A 15,752-nucleotide genomic window follows, 5' to 3' on the forward strand; every position below is an offset into this window, starting at 1 on the left:
AACATGGTTGATGCTTGGGATGTCTGTTGCCTTGGCTATCAACTGAGAAATCATGCACCAGATGACACCAAAAACAATTAAAATAAGAATAAAAATAAGTAAGACTAGAAGTCCTGTTTTGACAATTGGGGTCACCCATCCTGAGAATCCCCAGCCAGCTAAAATGTTCCCAAGCCAGTCTCCAGTCTCCAGTGTCCTTCTTTTAAGATACAGAGCACGGTGACTAGCCAAACTAGCATTTTAATAGAGCGTGTGGCCATCAGGTCTGGGCTGCAACGAAATAAAAAGATATTAACAGGGATATCTTAAATGGAATTGGTCCTGCATCTCCTCCTCTTCCAACAGACATCCTGGGCTTGCCGGACAGTGTTTTCTTTGGTGACTTTGGGGATGTATGGCCAGACCCATCTAGACAGGACCCATTTTAACCCTGAGGGGGTGGATACCCAGACGTACCCCCTCCCCCAAGTGACCAGGTTATAGGGACCTTGTGTCATCCAGGTCTCCGGGTCCTTGACGAGGACTGGGGGTTTTTCTTTCAACTCCAGCTGGTGATTGTCTTTAAAGTGCCTAATGATGGGGGGATTCAGGATTTCAAAAGCACAATTTAGAAAGTTCAATGTAAACAACGCCTTGGCAAGATGGATTTGAGGGGCTTCCCCCTTCATTGTCTGTTGCTGGTGAAGTAAAATTCTTTTTAGACTCTGGTGGGTCCTCTCAACCACAGCTTGGCCCGTAGGGGATTGGGGGATGCCGGTCTTATGTTCCACTCCCCATTGCTGCAGGAAGCTCTGGAACTCCCTGGATGTGTACACGGGTCTGTTGTCCGTCTTAATGACCTTGGGGACCCCCAACGTGGAGAAGGCTTGTATAAGATGTTTTTTTGTGTCAAGTGCCCTCTCCCCTGTGTGGGCTGAGGCATAGACTGCGCCGGAGAGTTTTGGATCTACAGGAGGTATTATTTTATTATGTTCGCCGATGGAATAACGGCCAAAAGCTCCTGTTCTTTTGGAAAATGGCCAACAGAGGCTACAGCTATCTGCACTCCAGGATGCTGGAGCTGACATCACCATTGTCAGCAAGGACTGTTGGCTTGCCAGCTGGCCTCTGCTCCCAATGCTCTCTGGTGTAGAGGGAGTAGGAGGTTCAGCTTCAGTTTGTAAGAGCAAGGACAAAATTCGTTTATCACTGGATTGTCCCACTTGTGTACAATTTGTTACTGTTATATCATTACCACACAGTGTTGAAGCATTAATTGGCCATGACATTCTCATGCAATTAGGTGTTCTCCTTGTGACAAAAGACCGTTTTTAGTAGTGGTCACTACTTGGGCTTTCCCAATCCCCCTAACCTGGAAATCTGATGATCCAGTGTGGATCGAGCAGTGGCCGCTGAAAAGAGAAAGCCTGCAACAGAAAAAGCAAAAGAGAAAGTTCATGCCCTTGTTGCTGAACAGTTACAGCAAGGTCACATTAAACCCTCAATGAGCCCCTGGAATAATCCCATATTTGTTATTAAGAAAAAATCAGGGAAATTCCATTTGCTTCACGATTTATGTGCAGTTAATGCCCAGATAGAATCAGTGGGAGCACTACAGCCAGGCCTCACAAATCCAGCCATACTGCCCAAGTGCTGGAACCTTCTTATCATTGATTTTAACGACTGTTTCTTTACAATTGGCATCCATCCAAATGACAGTAAAAGATTTGCTTTCACGGTACCTTCCCTAAAACGTGAAGCACCAGCTAATCGATATGAGTGGGTGTCCTTGCTACAGGGAATGAAATGTAGCCCTATTCTGTGTCAACTGTTTGTGGACGCTGCCCTGTTGCCTGTTCGAGCTGCTTGTCCTAACACTGTGATATATCATTACATGGATGACATTCTGTTTGCACAAGAAAGCTCATTCACAGCTCAGCAAGAGGCTTTCATTTTTGTGCAGTTCCAAAGCAACAATTTGTGTGTAGCTCCAGAAAAAGTACAGAGCTCTGCTCCCTGGAAATACTTGGGCTGGGTAATTTCTGATAGGCATATTCGGCCACAAAAAGTTGATTTGCAGCTCAATTTCAAAACCTTACATGACATGCAAAGATTTATGGGAGACATTCAGTGGCTCCGTCCGGTTGTAGACATTACCAATGATGAGCTTGATGAACTGAGACCATTGCTGAAAGGCACAGATCCTGCAGCACCTATTCAATTGACTGATAAGCAACGAGAAGTAGTAACAAATATTGCTGCTTCTGTTGCCCAAAAAGCTGTTAATCGCAATAATCCTGACTTGCCCATAGACATTACTATTCTCTCTCAGCCAAAACACCTTTAGGTGCTCTAACTCAGCAATTGAAAGAAAAAGGGGAAAAGAAGCAAGATGTAAAAGTGTTAGAATAGGTGTTGGACCTATGCAACCTTGCAATTCTATTCAGCCATGTATAGATGCACTTGCACTGTTAATTCGAAAAAGTCAGAAACGTGTGTTACAGGTCACTGGAGAAGAGCCACAAAGACTCTTTGTTCCAATAAAACAGGCTGTTTTGGATTGTTTTTTACAACACTCTCCTGAATTACAAGCTAGCATTTTGGAATATGGTGCAGAAATTCAGTTGTCTCCACTATCTTCATCTATTCTACGCTGGATGTCCTCACAGACATGGCTATCACAACCAAAATATAGTGAAACACCACTGATGGATGCTATCACTGTATACACAGATACAGGCCCCAAACCACGAAAAGCTGCTCTTACCTGGAATGAGCAAGGACAATGGAATCACATCTTAATAGAAGGACTGGCCTCAGACACTCTGCAGACATTGGAACTTTCAGCTATTGTGTGTGCATTTTGTAGATGGATGCATGACCCCATAAATGTTGTGTCTGACTGACTATATGCAGTTGGAGTAGTGCAGCGCATTGAAGATGCATTGCTGAGAGAAGTGAAAAACCAACACTTGAACACACTTTTTACACAACTACAGTCTGCCATCAAAGAACTGCTCCATATGCAATCTTTCACATCAGGAGTCATAAGAGGATGGAAGGATTAAGGGAGGGCAATGCTGATCAGCTGGTATCAGTGACTGTACCCAGGGACAATTTTACAAAAGCACGCAATGCCCATGCCTCATTTCATTAGAATGCAAAACGGCTCTGACATCGCTTTGATATTACCATAGAGGAAGCCCGAGGAATTGTCAGAGCATGTCCAGAGCAGTCATCACAATGGACCATGTCTTGGCCTGGGGGTAAATCCAGGAGGTCTGGGCCCCAGTGAGTTGTGGCAAATGGACGTGACTAATGTGAATGAATTTGGGCATTTACGTTATGTCCATGTGGTCATTGACACCTACAGTCACTTCTCACATTTGGGCCTCTCCTCAAGCTGGAGAGAAAGCAGTTCATGTTATTAGGCATTTAACACTGTGCTTTATTATTTTAGGGGTACCTAGAACTATCAAAACAGATAATGCACCTGCATATGTAGGGAAGAAAGTTAATTGTTTTTTGCAGCAATGGGGTGTTACAGAAATTTCACACTCCCCCACAAGTCAGGCTACAGTAGAAAGGGCAAATCAAACCTTAAAACAATATCTTGCAAAATTTAGGACAATCACTGTTCCTCAGGAAAGACTGGCAAAAGCATGATTCCCTTTAAATCATCTTTGCATATTTGGTGTTCATGACACACCTCCTGCATACACACATGGGATACTGCAAAACAAAATGCTGTAGAAAAATCAATAGCTGTAATGTATAGGCATCCTGCTACAGGGATATGGTCAGGACCAGCACCTGTAAATTATATGGGTCGAGGTCACATGTGTGTGTCTACACCTACAGGTCCCTTGCGGGTTCCCAGTAAGTGGACACGTCCTGTTCCATCACAGCCACCGACACCTCCACCATCGCCAGAAGACTCCACCGACAACAATCATGGCTTGAACCTATTCTTCAGCAAATAAATGAAGTTTTAGATATTAATCTTGATTGGACTAGCCCTGATGCAGGATCACGAGTGGCTATAGCACTACATTATCATTACAAGCACAGAAAGAAATTAATAATGCATGTGACTTGTGGGTGCTCAGGGCATCAAGTTACCTTAATTGTGATTGTATGTAGAGGTTGTAGAAAGGTATTTCAAAGTAGAGATTTTTGCATACTTAACGAGTGTATTGATTGTTGGAGACCCTTACATACTGATAATCCAGTTTTTGCTCTTCGCAGGTGGTTATATCAACCTCGTGCTTCACAAGCATAATTGAGTGCTCTGGGAGAAAACATAGAAGAAAGAGAGCTAGGATTACTGGCATTTAGACTGATCAAATTGCTTCACTTAGCAAGATTATTTGTGTGTAATAAGGTAGAGTCTTGTCAGTATAAACACTTATGTCGAGAATATAATGTAGAAAGAGGATGGTATTTGTAGACAAAATGTTACCTTTAGTTTTGCTACTGTCAATTTTGTCACATGTAAATGCTTGGGCTCCTGTACAGCCAAAAACAAATATATGGGTCACCTTAGCTAAACTGACAAATCAGGGTGCTATTTGTTTGTCTTTATCCTCACCTGGAAATCCGTTTTCTACCTGCCTGGTAGGAGTTCCTGTCGAAAATTGGCCTTGCCCCCAGAACATACCAACCTGTAAGGTAACACAGCCCCAAAACAATGTGGATAATTGGGATTCTTGGGTTCCTCACCTCCCTCTTGCTCCTCTTGAACCACAAGAGTTAGAGCTTTTGGGATCAGTTAAGGCTGATGCATATATTATTTTCAATTGGAACAGTGTTCAACAACAGAATCCCAACAATAAGTATTCGGTGTCAGCAAATTCTAGCCTCCCAATATATAGAAATTCTTCTTATTGGTGTAATTACACTTCAGCACATGCCTCAGTTTCTTCTGAATCTCCACTGCAGCTACCTACTGGGTACTTCCTTATTTGTGGGGATCGTGCCTGGTCTGGTATCCCTTCTAAACTCAAAGTGGGTCCCTGCACCATTGGTCGACTGTCTCTATTGACACCAAACCTGTCCATGATATTAAATGTATACCGACAGCATAGACAAAAAAGAATGACCCATGCTTTTCAGAGCGACTGCAGAGATAATATAAAGTTTTAGTCCCAAAGAGCAATTGTAGCTGCTTCTATTTTTGTCCCAGGAGCTGCAGCGGCTAAGGCACAAACAACACTGAACAGATTAGGTTGTTGGCTTGCCAAACAAACTAATGCTACATCTGCTGCACTGTCTAATCTTTTGTCAGATATTGATTCTGTTCAGCATACTACTTTGCAAAATAGTGCTGCTATTGACTTTTTACTATTGGCTCAGGGACATGGTTGTGAGGATTTTGAAGGAATGCGTTGCATGAATCTGTCCGATCACTGCAAATCAATACACAAGCAAATTAATGAATTGCATAGGCTTACTACTCAGTTGCAGCAAGAGGATGGATTTGGGTTAGATGACTGGCTAAAATCATTGGGCCTGGGACCATGGCTTCGTTCTATCATTCAATATTTAATCATGCTTGGTTTAGTGATTTTGATGATTGTATGCTTTTCACCACGTATTTGTGCTTGCCTTCAGAGAGTCATACATCAAATTGCCCCATCTGTCACCAATCAAGCAATGCTTGTGCAAAAGAAAGAAGGGGGAATTGTTGGAGAATGGTTGTTGGAACAAAGCCATGATTCTATGCAATACCTGTTCCAAAAAACCTCTGTTTAAGACCCCAGAATCAGGCTGTGTCTGACCTGGGAACAGAGCTTGGAAACCCATCTCTGTGTCTAGGCCTGGGAAACTGCATAGCTGTACAAGGTCTGGGAATGAGATAATAAGGACAGGCATAGCCTTGAAGATATGCTCAACAAAGATGACATGTCCTTGGAAGACATGGCCTAAAGGTGAGAACTTGGCTTAGGAGAACTTAGCTACAGCTGTAACTGCACATAGGAGAAGTAAAACAAAGAGCTTTGTAAATTAACCAATCAGAGCTTACGGCTGACTATGCTTGTAGAATACCCTAAATAAGCTAAGTGTATCTTTGAATAAAGTTGGAGCTTGCTATCAATCATATGGATTGTGTGCTTGTTTCCCCACCACCCGTATCACCCCAGGGCTCGGGGTCGGTGGCCTGGTGGGCTTGGTGGGAGGGGGTTTGGGGCCATCTTGGGATGGATTGTGGGTCTTGTCCACTCTGCAGTGAGGAGTGGCTCTGGCCAGGGGGCCTGGGATGGACGGAGGCAGGAGAGGTTGGACCCTGGTCCGGATGGACACCAGAGCCGTGGATCCCGCTCTGGATGGACACAGGCCCGGATGGACACAGATCCATGTATGTCAGCTGGACACTGCTCTGGATGACCCCGGTCCTGCAGCCTCCCAGTCTGGCCGGACCCCAGCCCAGATGACCACCGGCCTGGCCACACCCTGGCCTACCCCACTGGTCCACCAGCCCATCCCAGTAGCCCCAACCCCCAAACTCCCCAAAATAAACCCAATTCCAGAACACTGGTGCCAGGTGGTCCCTGCAGAGCGGGAGGGAAACTGAGGCGCTGGCTGGGAGTGGCTTTGAGGTGATGGGAGGGGACTTTGGGACCCAGCTGGAGACCCCAAAACAAGCACCCACTCCCCAAACTGTCACTGCAGCATCCTGGGCCCCCCAGCTGTCAGATCAGGGGGACTCCAGGAGCAACTGCCACCCTTCAGTCCCTTTGAGGGGTGACCCATGGTGTCTCCCAGTTTCACCAGTGAGTCCCCAGTGGGAGAAGCGACATCACCTCCCAGAGGAAGAGGACGTGAGGTCTGTGGGGGGGGGGGATGTAGGGTCATGCAGCATCCTTCGGGGGATGCAGAGGGGTGTAAGTGGCCGAGGTGCCCCCAAAAATGTTGTCACTCCCCCCCTTCTGTAGGACATGGACCACCTCCCGCTTGGACAAACTGGCAGGTGGCAGGGTCAAAAAGCGCAGGTGCTGCCTCGGGGATGGCACAGAGAGGGGGTCCTGCATGCCACCAAGCCCCCCCCTGCTGACAAAGGGGGGGGCAGGGGGTTCCTCAGGGTGGGGCTGGGGGCAGGGGTGCAATGGAAACGTCTCTGGTCCCACCTGGTCCTGGGGCACGGGGGTGGCAGGGCTCCTGTTGCTCTGTCACTCTGTCCCCCTGTCCCTCCAGCACCCTGTCCCCCTGTCCCCAGCATGGATGGGGGCTGTGGGGGGCTTGGCATGGGCACCAATTGGGTGAGGACCACTCGGTGGGCAGGAGAACCCAAAAAATTGGGACCCCTGGGTGGGCAGGGACACCTCAGGGATGTGGGACCCCACAAACTTGGGACCCGTGGTGTGGGCAAACTTGGGACACCTGGATGGGCAGATTTGGGACCCCAAATATTGGGGACCCCTCCAGGTTGGGATGCCAGGTTGGGGGTGGCCACCCCACCATGCCCAAATCCAGCCCCTGGACTACCCAAAATGGCTCCACCCATCCCACACCTATCCACCCATCCCCCCACCCACCCGGGACTCCCAAACTGCCTCTCCCCACCCCACAACCGCAAATCCAGACCCAAAAATGCCTCCCCCCATCCCACCACCTCAAATTCCAGCCTATTAAAAGACTCTCTCCGTTCCACCAGTCCCAAATTTAGCCCCTGATCCCCCCAAAATGCGACTCTCCCCATCCCATCAACCCCAAATCCATCCCCCCAAAATGACTCTGCCCATCCCACCACCCCAAAATCCAGCCCCTGAGCCCCCCCAAACTCTACTCCCTCCACCCCCGATGGAGATGGAAGCCCCCCCAGCCACCCCCAAGCCCCCCGCCCTACTGAAGACCCACTAGTGGTGCACCGCGACCGCCGCCACCCCTGGAGGGGACTCGGCACTGGAAACGCTCCTGCAGCCACCCCGACACCACAGGGGAGGGGACAGGGGTGTCCCCAAGGCCATCGTGCCTGTTCCAGAGGGCATTTCCACCCCCTCCAAGGCACCCAAGGAGCCGCGGGGACACGAGGGGACACGAGGGGACACGAGGGGACACGAGGGGACACGGGGACAGCGGAGCCAGGGCAGAGCTGGGGGCACAGGATGGGGCAGGTGAGGGGGGTATGGGATGGGGGGTGAGGGGTTATGGGGTGGGGTGTGGCTTTTAGGGTATTATGGGTGGGGGATGATGACTTTTTGGGTGATGGTGGGAGTGATAGGGATGGTTTTGGGAGTGATGGGTGCGGGGTGATGAATTTTGGGTGATGGGTGAGGGTGATGGGGATGGTTTGGGTGTCATGGTTTGGGGGGGGTGATGACTTTTGGGATGATGATGGTGTTGGGTGAGGGGGTGATGAATTTTGGGGTGTGGGTGAAACGTAAACTTTAAGGCATTTAGAGATTTTGAGGAGCTAAGATTTTAGTTAGAAATAAGCCTTACTAGACTTAATTAGAATAAGAATAATAAATGAGTAGGCCTTGATGAAGTTAGGAGTTAGTAGTTAACTAATAATTAATTGCTTGTCAGCACAATGTTTGGTTAGCTGGGTTTATAATGAAGAATATAGAAACTGATAAATAGCTTTTAGGAACATAAGACAACTGTGGGCCTCCTCTGTTCTGAAACCAATTGAAGACAAGGAATGGGAGTTCTACCAAGAGTTCATTTGTCATACTTGCATTGAAAAGGTAGAAAGGTCAGAACGAGGAAGACTTCATTTACTTCCTCATTTTGGGACCCCTCCCCATAAAAGGGACCACCGACCCATTTCAAGGGACAAACTACGCATGCTTAATAGCTTTTGGAGTGATTAGCATACGAAGCGGGGAATGGGATGTACCAAAATTATGAATATGCATTTGTATTTTGTATATTCAATACTTGTATGGATAGGAAGACTCTTTAATCACCTGGAAGGGGCGGTGTGTATTTGGGAGCTATCCCGCACGCTGCCCGACGTCGAATAAACATACACTTTCTAACTTTAAACTGTTAGAGAGTTTTTGTCCGTCACAGTTGGATATCGATACTAGATCAATATCCATATTTTTTAATAAATCACACTGGGAACTCAGGTTTGACTTTGGGATCACCAACCACCAGCGACCACCAAAGAGACCTCTGGGACAGAGGAATACATGCACAAAGGAGAGGAACATATGTTAATGATTACAGGGAATGATTATAATTGAGATGTTTACTCCAGGAAAATCAATGAGCATGTCTGTAAAATACAGTTTATAAACAGGAGCTTTCCTGTACTCAGCATTTACAGCACTTGGGAGGAGACACCCCCTTGTGCCTCTGGCTGAATAAAGAATGCTGCTTCTTAATGCTACATCGGTGTTAGGGTGTTGCCCTGATTTTTAAAAGTGTTAACTTTTCTTTTACAGTTCTTTTGAAAGCTTTAAAGTTCTCATAAAACTTCTTTAGCCTTCTGATAATGGTTATGTTAAGAAAATAAGCCCTTTTTGTTCATAATATAGAGTTTTCACATCTATAGAATAGAATCTTCACTTAGAGTTTTCACTTGTCTGAATGTTAGGAAAATAAGGCCTTTTTGTTCATAATATAGAGTTTTCACATCTATAGAATAGAATCTTCACTTAGAGTTTTCACTTGTCTGAACATGTTCTCATTTTGCCAAGCATTCCAGAATATCTCTCAAGGACAACTTCGTTACACACTGCTTTAGGGAGTTAAAACTAAATTAGGGAGTAGAGGTAGTTAGGCATCAAAGCACCTAAGCGAATATCTTCAAGGACAGTTCCGTAATCCTGTGGAATGCGAGTAAACGTGCCTAGAGATAACATTTCTTGTTTTGAGAGAATTCCCAGATCACAAGAACAGCCCTGAGGAAGACTACTGGCCTTCATCCCACGACCACCAAAAGGCAGAAAACGACCACCTAGCAACAGAGTGCACCTGCGCAGAAAAGACACCAGAACGTCACACTTCCGGAGGAGAAGACCCAATAAGTTGGGGGGGAATGGGGCACGAAAGGGCGGTAGTTAGAATAACTGCTGCCCAGCGCGCTGATTTGCTTTCGTTTCCTACCATTAATAAATCTTTTTAATTGGATTAGAAAGCCTATTGTGCTCGTTCATAACAGTTACATATTGGAGAGTCAGAGTTCCCACACCATTTCATGTAAAAATAGAATAGTTTACATATTTCTCTGTGGGTGGAGAGAAATGATTGACTGATCTTTGGACCAGTGTGGTTGGAGAGGTGGTAATTCCATCCTCTAATCCATGGCCACCTTTGGAATTCTGTAAATACCAGATGTTTGAATAAAACTGAGTCTTTTCCCCTTTTGAACTCACCAAGCTTCTGTGTACTCACTTTGTGTACAATGATGACATTAGGGAGGGTTTTTTTACCAGTTTTAGGTAACAAGTTGACAGAGAGATTCAGTCCTTTACCTCTGGGTGACCCCACCCTGGGCAGATTCTGCTCCCAGGCTCCATTCACTGCTGGGCCAGGCTGTCCCTGCAGATCCTCTGCGCTCTCCTGGCAGGTTCTGATGTCCTACAGAAAAGTGCTGGCCTGCCACCAGAGCCATCACGAGCTGCAGAGCCCCAGGCACAAAACTTGGAGATCATTTGTCATCTCCAGGGCCACCAAAACACAACCCCTGAGCCAGCCCTCAGACCCTGATCTCCCCCTCAGTCAGACCCTGATCCCTCTGCGCTGACTCTGCCCTTGCAGCTGAAGGAGAGGTAACAGAGGGGCACTTTTTGACAAATAAGTCCCTGCAAGAACATTTACTTTATTTAAACAAGAACATGATTCCTCATTCAGACAGTCTGTGGGTCAAGTTAAAGGGGTAGATAAGGAAGTCAATATGGGATGATGATTAAATTTTCAGTGTGAAAATTATCACAAGATAAAAAGAGGAAAATCTGTCCTCCCAGTCCCAGCACTATTAAAAGCTTTAGAAGGCAAGCTGGGCGTGTAATGTGTTACACCATGAATGCCCTGCACAAGGAAATAGAAAAGATTTTAACTTTAGGAAAGCACTCAGTCATGGCTTTCCTCAGGGCAGCCTTGAGCTCCTGGTTCCTGAGGCTGCAGATGAGGGAGTTCAGGGCTGGAGGCACCACCGAGTACAGAACTGACAGGGCCAGATCCAGGGATGGGGAGGACATGCAGGGGGATTTCATGTAGGACTGACACTGCCAGGTCCAGGGATGGGGAGGACATCGAGGGGGATTTCATGTAGGCAAAAGTGCCAGTGCTGAGGAACAGGGAGAGCACAGCCAGGTGAGGGAGGCAGGTGGAAAAGGCTTTGTGCTGTCCCTGCTCAGAGGGGATCCTCAGCACAGCCCTGAAGATCTGCACATAGGAGATCTCTCGTCTGAATCCATCCAAACCGTCCTGGAGCTCCTGTGTCCCTACAGACTGGGGAGATGTCCCTGCCGCCCCCCCCCCGGCCGCCGCCATGTTGGCTCGGCATGGACCCCATGACGCGCCCCGCGCATGCGCAGTTCACGCTGCCGGTGGTGCCGCCGCAGCCCGACCCCCCCCCCCCCCCCCAGTTGCGGGAAAACGCTCCGGGACCCCGGAGCCGCGTTCCTGCCGGCCCTCCCCGCTTGTGGACCCGCGCCGGCCCCCCTCTCACGGCCGCGAACCCGGTTTCCCCCGCGCTCCCCGTGCCCGAGCCTTCCGGCCGTGTGGTGGACGCGGCCGCCATATTGGCTCGGCATGATGACTCCGTGACGCGCCGCGCGCATGCGCAGTTCGCGCTACCCGCGGACCAAACGCCCCACGCCGCCCCCGCCGTGCCCCCGGTGCAGCCGCCCACCGTCTACGCCCACCGACATCCCCACGGCCCGCCACGACAGCGCCACGGCCCACGGTACTGGCTGAACAACCCCAGCCGCTCCCGCCGCCACCACTTCCGGGTTTGCTACTGTGCCACCACTTCCGGGTTTGTCTACTCTGCCACCATATCCATCCGCACGGCCGGACCCTTTTACAGCCTCATCACAAATAGTCCTCCCTCCACCGCCTCCTTCGCAGCTTCTGGAAACCCCATCCTCACAGCTACCAGCAGCTCCTGGACGACCGCACCCTCCACCCGCCCTCCACCCTCCAACGAGCCTGCCTGCAGCACCACAACACGATTCTACAGCAGCCTATGCATAGCCCTTCCTCCGCCGGATCTACATTCTACAGCTGGCAAAGCATCGACATATCCTTCCGCACATGCAGGCTCTTCCCTTTTTCCTCTTGAAACGAAAGATTTTCCAGAGATCACTTGATCTAACAAAATGAATGTATCAAAAATGAATGTATCAAAAATGAATATATCAAAAATGAATGTATCATGTTTGTAGAATCATGTGTTGAATTTTAAGAAACCTCTGCACAAAAAGGCATAGGAAAGAAGACAAAGATCTTTAAAGCTTCTTGCAAAAAGACAAATACCGGAAAAGACCAGGAATGCCAAGACTTCAGACAAGGAAGCCCTATGTCTCCAACATGTCAAGGATGATGGACTTATCCAGATAGGAGAGCAAAGGACCAAAAGCGCAAGCGCAGAGGAGAAGAGTTCAAAAGTTCAATGCAGAGGAAGATGATGGTTTATAGTTCAAAGACCACCAGGGACCCCCATAAAAGCCCCCACAAAAAACCACGCATGCCCAGAAGGGCGTGGACCTATTCAGCATGAGAAGCGAAGACAGGCGGGGCCAGGGGTTGAATATGCACAGAAAAGTTGTGTAATGTATTGCATATGGAACACCTTTGTGAATAAAGTTGGGGGGCAAACTTCAGCTCGGGGCACAAGATTTCGGAGAGTTATCTCACTTGTGCCGGGCACCGACAATACATACCCACTTCATAACTACCTCGAGTTGTGGAGTCTATTTATTTATTCCGCATATCGCTTCAAAGGATGGAATGTGGCAGCCGCTTTGACAAATAAAGGACAAACAGAGAACTGTTTTGCCCTTGCAAATCCTAATTTTACAAAATTCCCAGAAAGGGGTTGATAATCTCCAACTGACAGACTGGCATGGAATCAGATGTGATAGTCACAAAGAGGACAGTCTGAATCCCCAAACCATCCCTGTGGTATCCAGCCAGCAACCTGCTGGTCCCAGAACATGAACAGTTATGCCTCCCCAGGACTTGAAAGAATTGTGAAAAGCGCTCAATAACGGTGCTATCCCCTCTTCCTATTTTAAACCACTGTTAAAAGGTACCATAGAAAAAGCACATCAAACCCTAAAACGCATTTTAAATCTACAGAAAGGAGGAGTAGATCAGGCTGCACCTCAAAGGAGGTTGAGTGAGGCTTTGTATGTTTACAATTTTCTAAATAGCTCTGCAGGAGAGCCTCACGCCCCCATTTATAGACATTTCCTGAACAACAAAAAAGTAAAAATAAAGGGGCACCCCCCAGTTTTACTCAAAATCTTAGATTCAGGACAAATAGAAGGTCCACACAACCTTATAATATGGGGGAAAGGTTTTGCTTGTGTTTCTACAGGTGAAGGACTCCAGTGGGTCCCAGCAAAGAATGTGAAGCCCTACCACGCACCGAAATCCGCTGGCACCCCCACACCAGGCAGTACTTCTGCAAGTACAAGCCAAGAAGCCAACACCCAGACCTGAGCTACCAGAAACAGCTCGAGAGAAAAATGGACTTTTATAGTTTACATGCATGCATGTTGCTTTTGTTCTTCTGTTTCAGTTTTTGTATTGAAGTTTTACCTGTAATTCAACCAAAGACAAATGCCTGGGTTGCTTTAGCCAAGCCTGCAAGCTCTAAGACCACCTATATATCTAACACAAACCCTAACAAACCTTTTTCAACCCGTTTAATTATAAGACCTTTTCCAGAAAATTCTGATAATGCCACCCCTACTATAATCAGTGATTTGATAACAAATAATCCATCTCAGCTAAACAGTTTATTTGATGGTTTGAGCCTTGCACCTTAGCTAAAGGAACTCTGTAAAAGAAGCTTGATTGTTCCAGTAGTAATAAGTATAGTTTTAGTAGCAATACCCTGCACACCTCCAAGTGTGCAGAAAATAGTGGTTAAGTCAATATTTAGTATTTCAAATGGTTCAGTGAAAACAGGGGAGATGTTGGGAAGGATAGATAAATATAATTGCCTAGCAGAAGAACCACAATAGTACAGCCAGGATGAAAACAATCCTCCCCGACTGGCTGGACAATACCCTCACCTACAGATAGGTCCAAAAGTCAAAAGGACTGTTCCATCTCAACAGACACAGCACAAGGACTTTAATGACCCTCTCGGGGCTTTGGTGCTGTTTGCATCAGACCCAGACCCTCAGAGTGTGCTCAAAGCCCTTCTCAATAACTCAAAGTGAGATTGAAATACTGAAGTGTGGGAATCCAGGGCTTCCCTCTGGCTGCCCTGGCAGGTCTGGGACCCTGGCAGGGGTCAGGAACCCCCCTGGACAGAGCCCCCAGAAACACTGTCTGTGATCTCTGTCCATGGAAAAGAGTTTTCAATCTTACAGGATGAATTACAAGCTTTGAGTGTTTAATAAGAGTAATAATTAAGTGTGACACAGGTGCTAAGGTAAAATTTTAGGTTTCTAGATTAGGGGTTCAGAGGGGACAGGATGGAGGAATTGGGTGTGCCTTGTCCTTTTTCTCCTTCTTCATGCCCTCCATGTTTCACTGCGGTGTTGGCATTTTTCTGTTGGTTCAGGCTGGGGACACACTGTCCAACGTAGGTGACAGATATTGGCACGTTATTGTAAATCCAGCACAGGTAGTTTGTGGTATTTAATGTTTGTACCATCCCACTGAGGGCAGAGCCCCACACGCTGCCCTGCAGGACAGAGCTGCGGCAGGGCAGCAGAACATGTTAGAGATAAACAGAATAAACAACCTTGAAACAGCACAGATTAATTATGGCTTCTGCTTTGGCAGCGGGGCTGAAAGACAGAGACTTTCTACAATCTCGGAATCATCAATACCACAGATTCTGACACTGAAGTTTCTTGTACTTTAAATAGATGCCTGGGAGGGACACGACTGAGAAAATATCCCCAGGTTCCAGTCAGAGCAGAACACTGGAGGCAGTGATGACCGGTGGGGACAAACAAAGCAAAGGTGTCTCTGGTGCTGAGCAAACCTGGATGTGTTTCAGGCATGCAAAGGGCCAAGGACCTGCACGCCCCTGGCAAGGCAGATCCTGTCCCTCCCTCATTGCTCAGGGCTCTTCCCGGGATGGGCACTGGGATGTGGGTGTTATAAATGAAAATTTGCCCAGCTAAATTAATATGAAAAATAAAATATTTATTTTGCAATCAAATTCTATCTAGCCAGCCACAAGGAAAGAACAGAGCCGAGCCCTGGGTGTGCAACAAGGAGTCATCCTCAGCAGAGGTTTTCCTCCATGCCCACACACCTCCATCCTGGCACAAGCGGTTTTTATAGGGAAAATTCCACCTGAGGCCAAGATTTCAGCAATCAGTCTTTTCTTCCATTCAGAGTCCATATGTTAATAAGATTTTCTTTTTTGGTGATGAGGGAGAACAAATCACTGTCTGGAGTTTGTTGAATCCTTTGATGAAATTTACGGGAACGCTGTATTCACATGTATCTGCCTCAGGATTTCCATGATATCCACCTCTGTATTCACATGTATCTGCCTCAGGATTTCCATGATATCCACCTCGGGTCGTTCACGCTAACGATCAGCACCTGGGGTTTCTGTATCTCTCCAGACATGGCTCATTTCCTGGCCAGCCGTACCTTCTTACTTGTAAACCAGT

General features: G+C 47.4%; 1 long non-coding RNA gene across 1 annotated transcript; it reads right to left on the bottom strand.

Annotated features, from left to right (window-relative positions):
- Positions 1 to 181: 181 nt before the first annotated feature.
- Positions 182 to 6,725, bottom strand: LOC121468553 (uncharacterized). The gene is made up of 4 exons (XR_012052404.1): positions 4,442 to 6,725; positions 4,102 to 4,270; positions 1,352 to 1,406; positions 182 to 270 (listed from the first exon to the last, which is right to left on the bottom strand). It is a non-coding gene; the product is annotated as an uncharacterized lncRNA (long non-coding RNA).
- Between the last annotated feature and the right edge of the window lie 9,027 nt (positions 6,726 to 15,752).

This window comes from Taeniopygia guttata, chromosome 32, assembly GCF_048771995.1.
Source record: "Taeniopygia guttata chromosome 32, bTaeGut7.mat, whole genome shotgun sequence".
Classification (NCBI taxonomy): Eukaryota; Metazoa; Chordata; class Aves; order Passeriformes; family Estrildidae; genus Taeniopygia; species Taeniopygia guttata.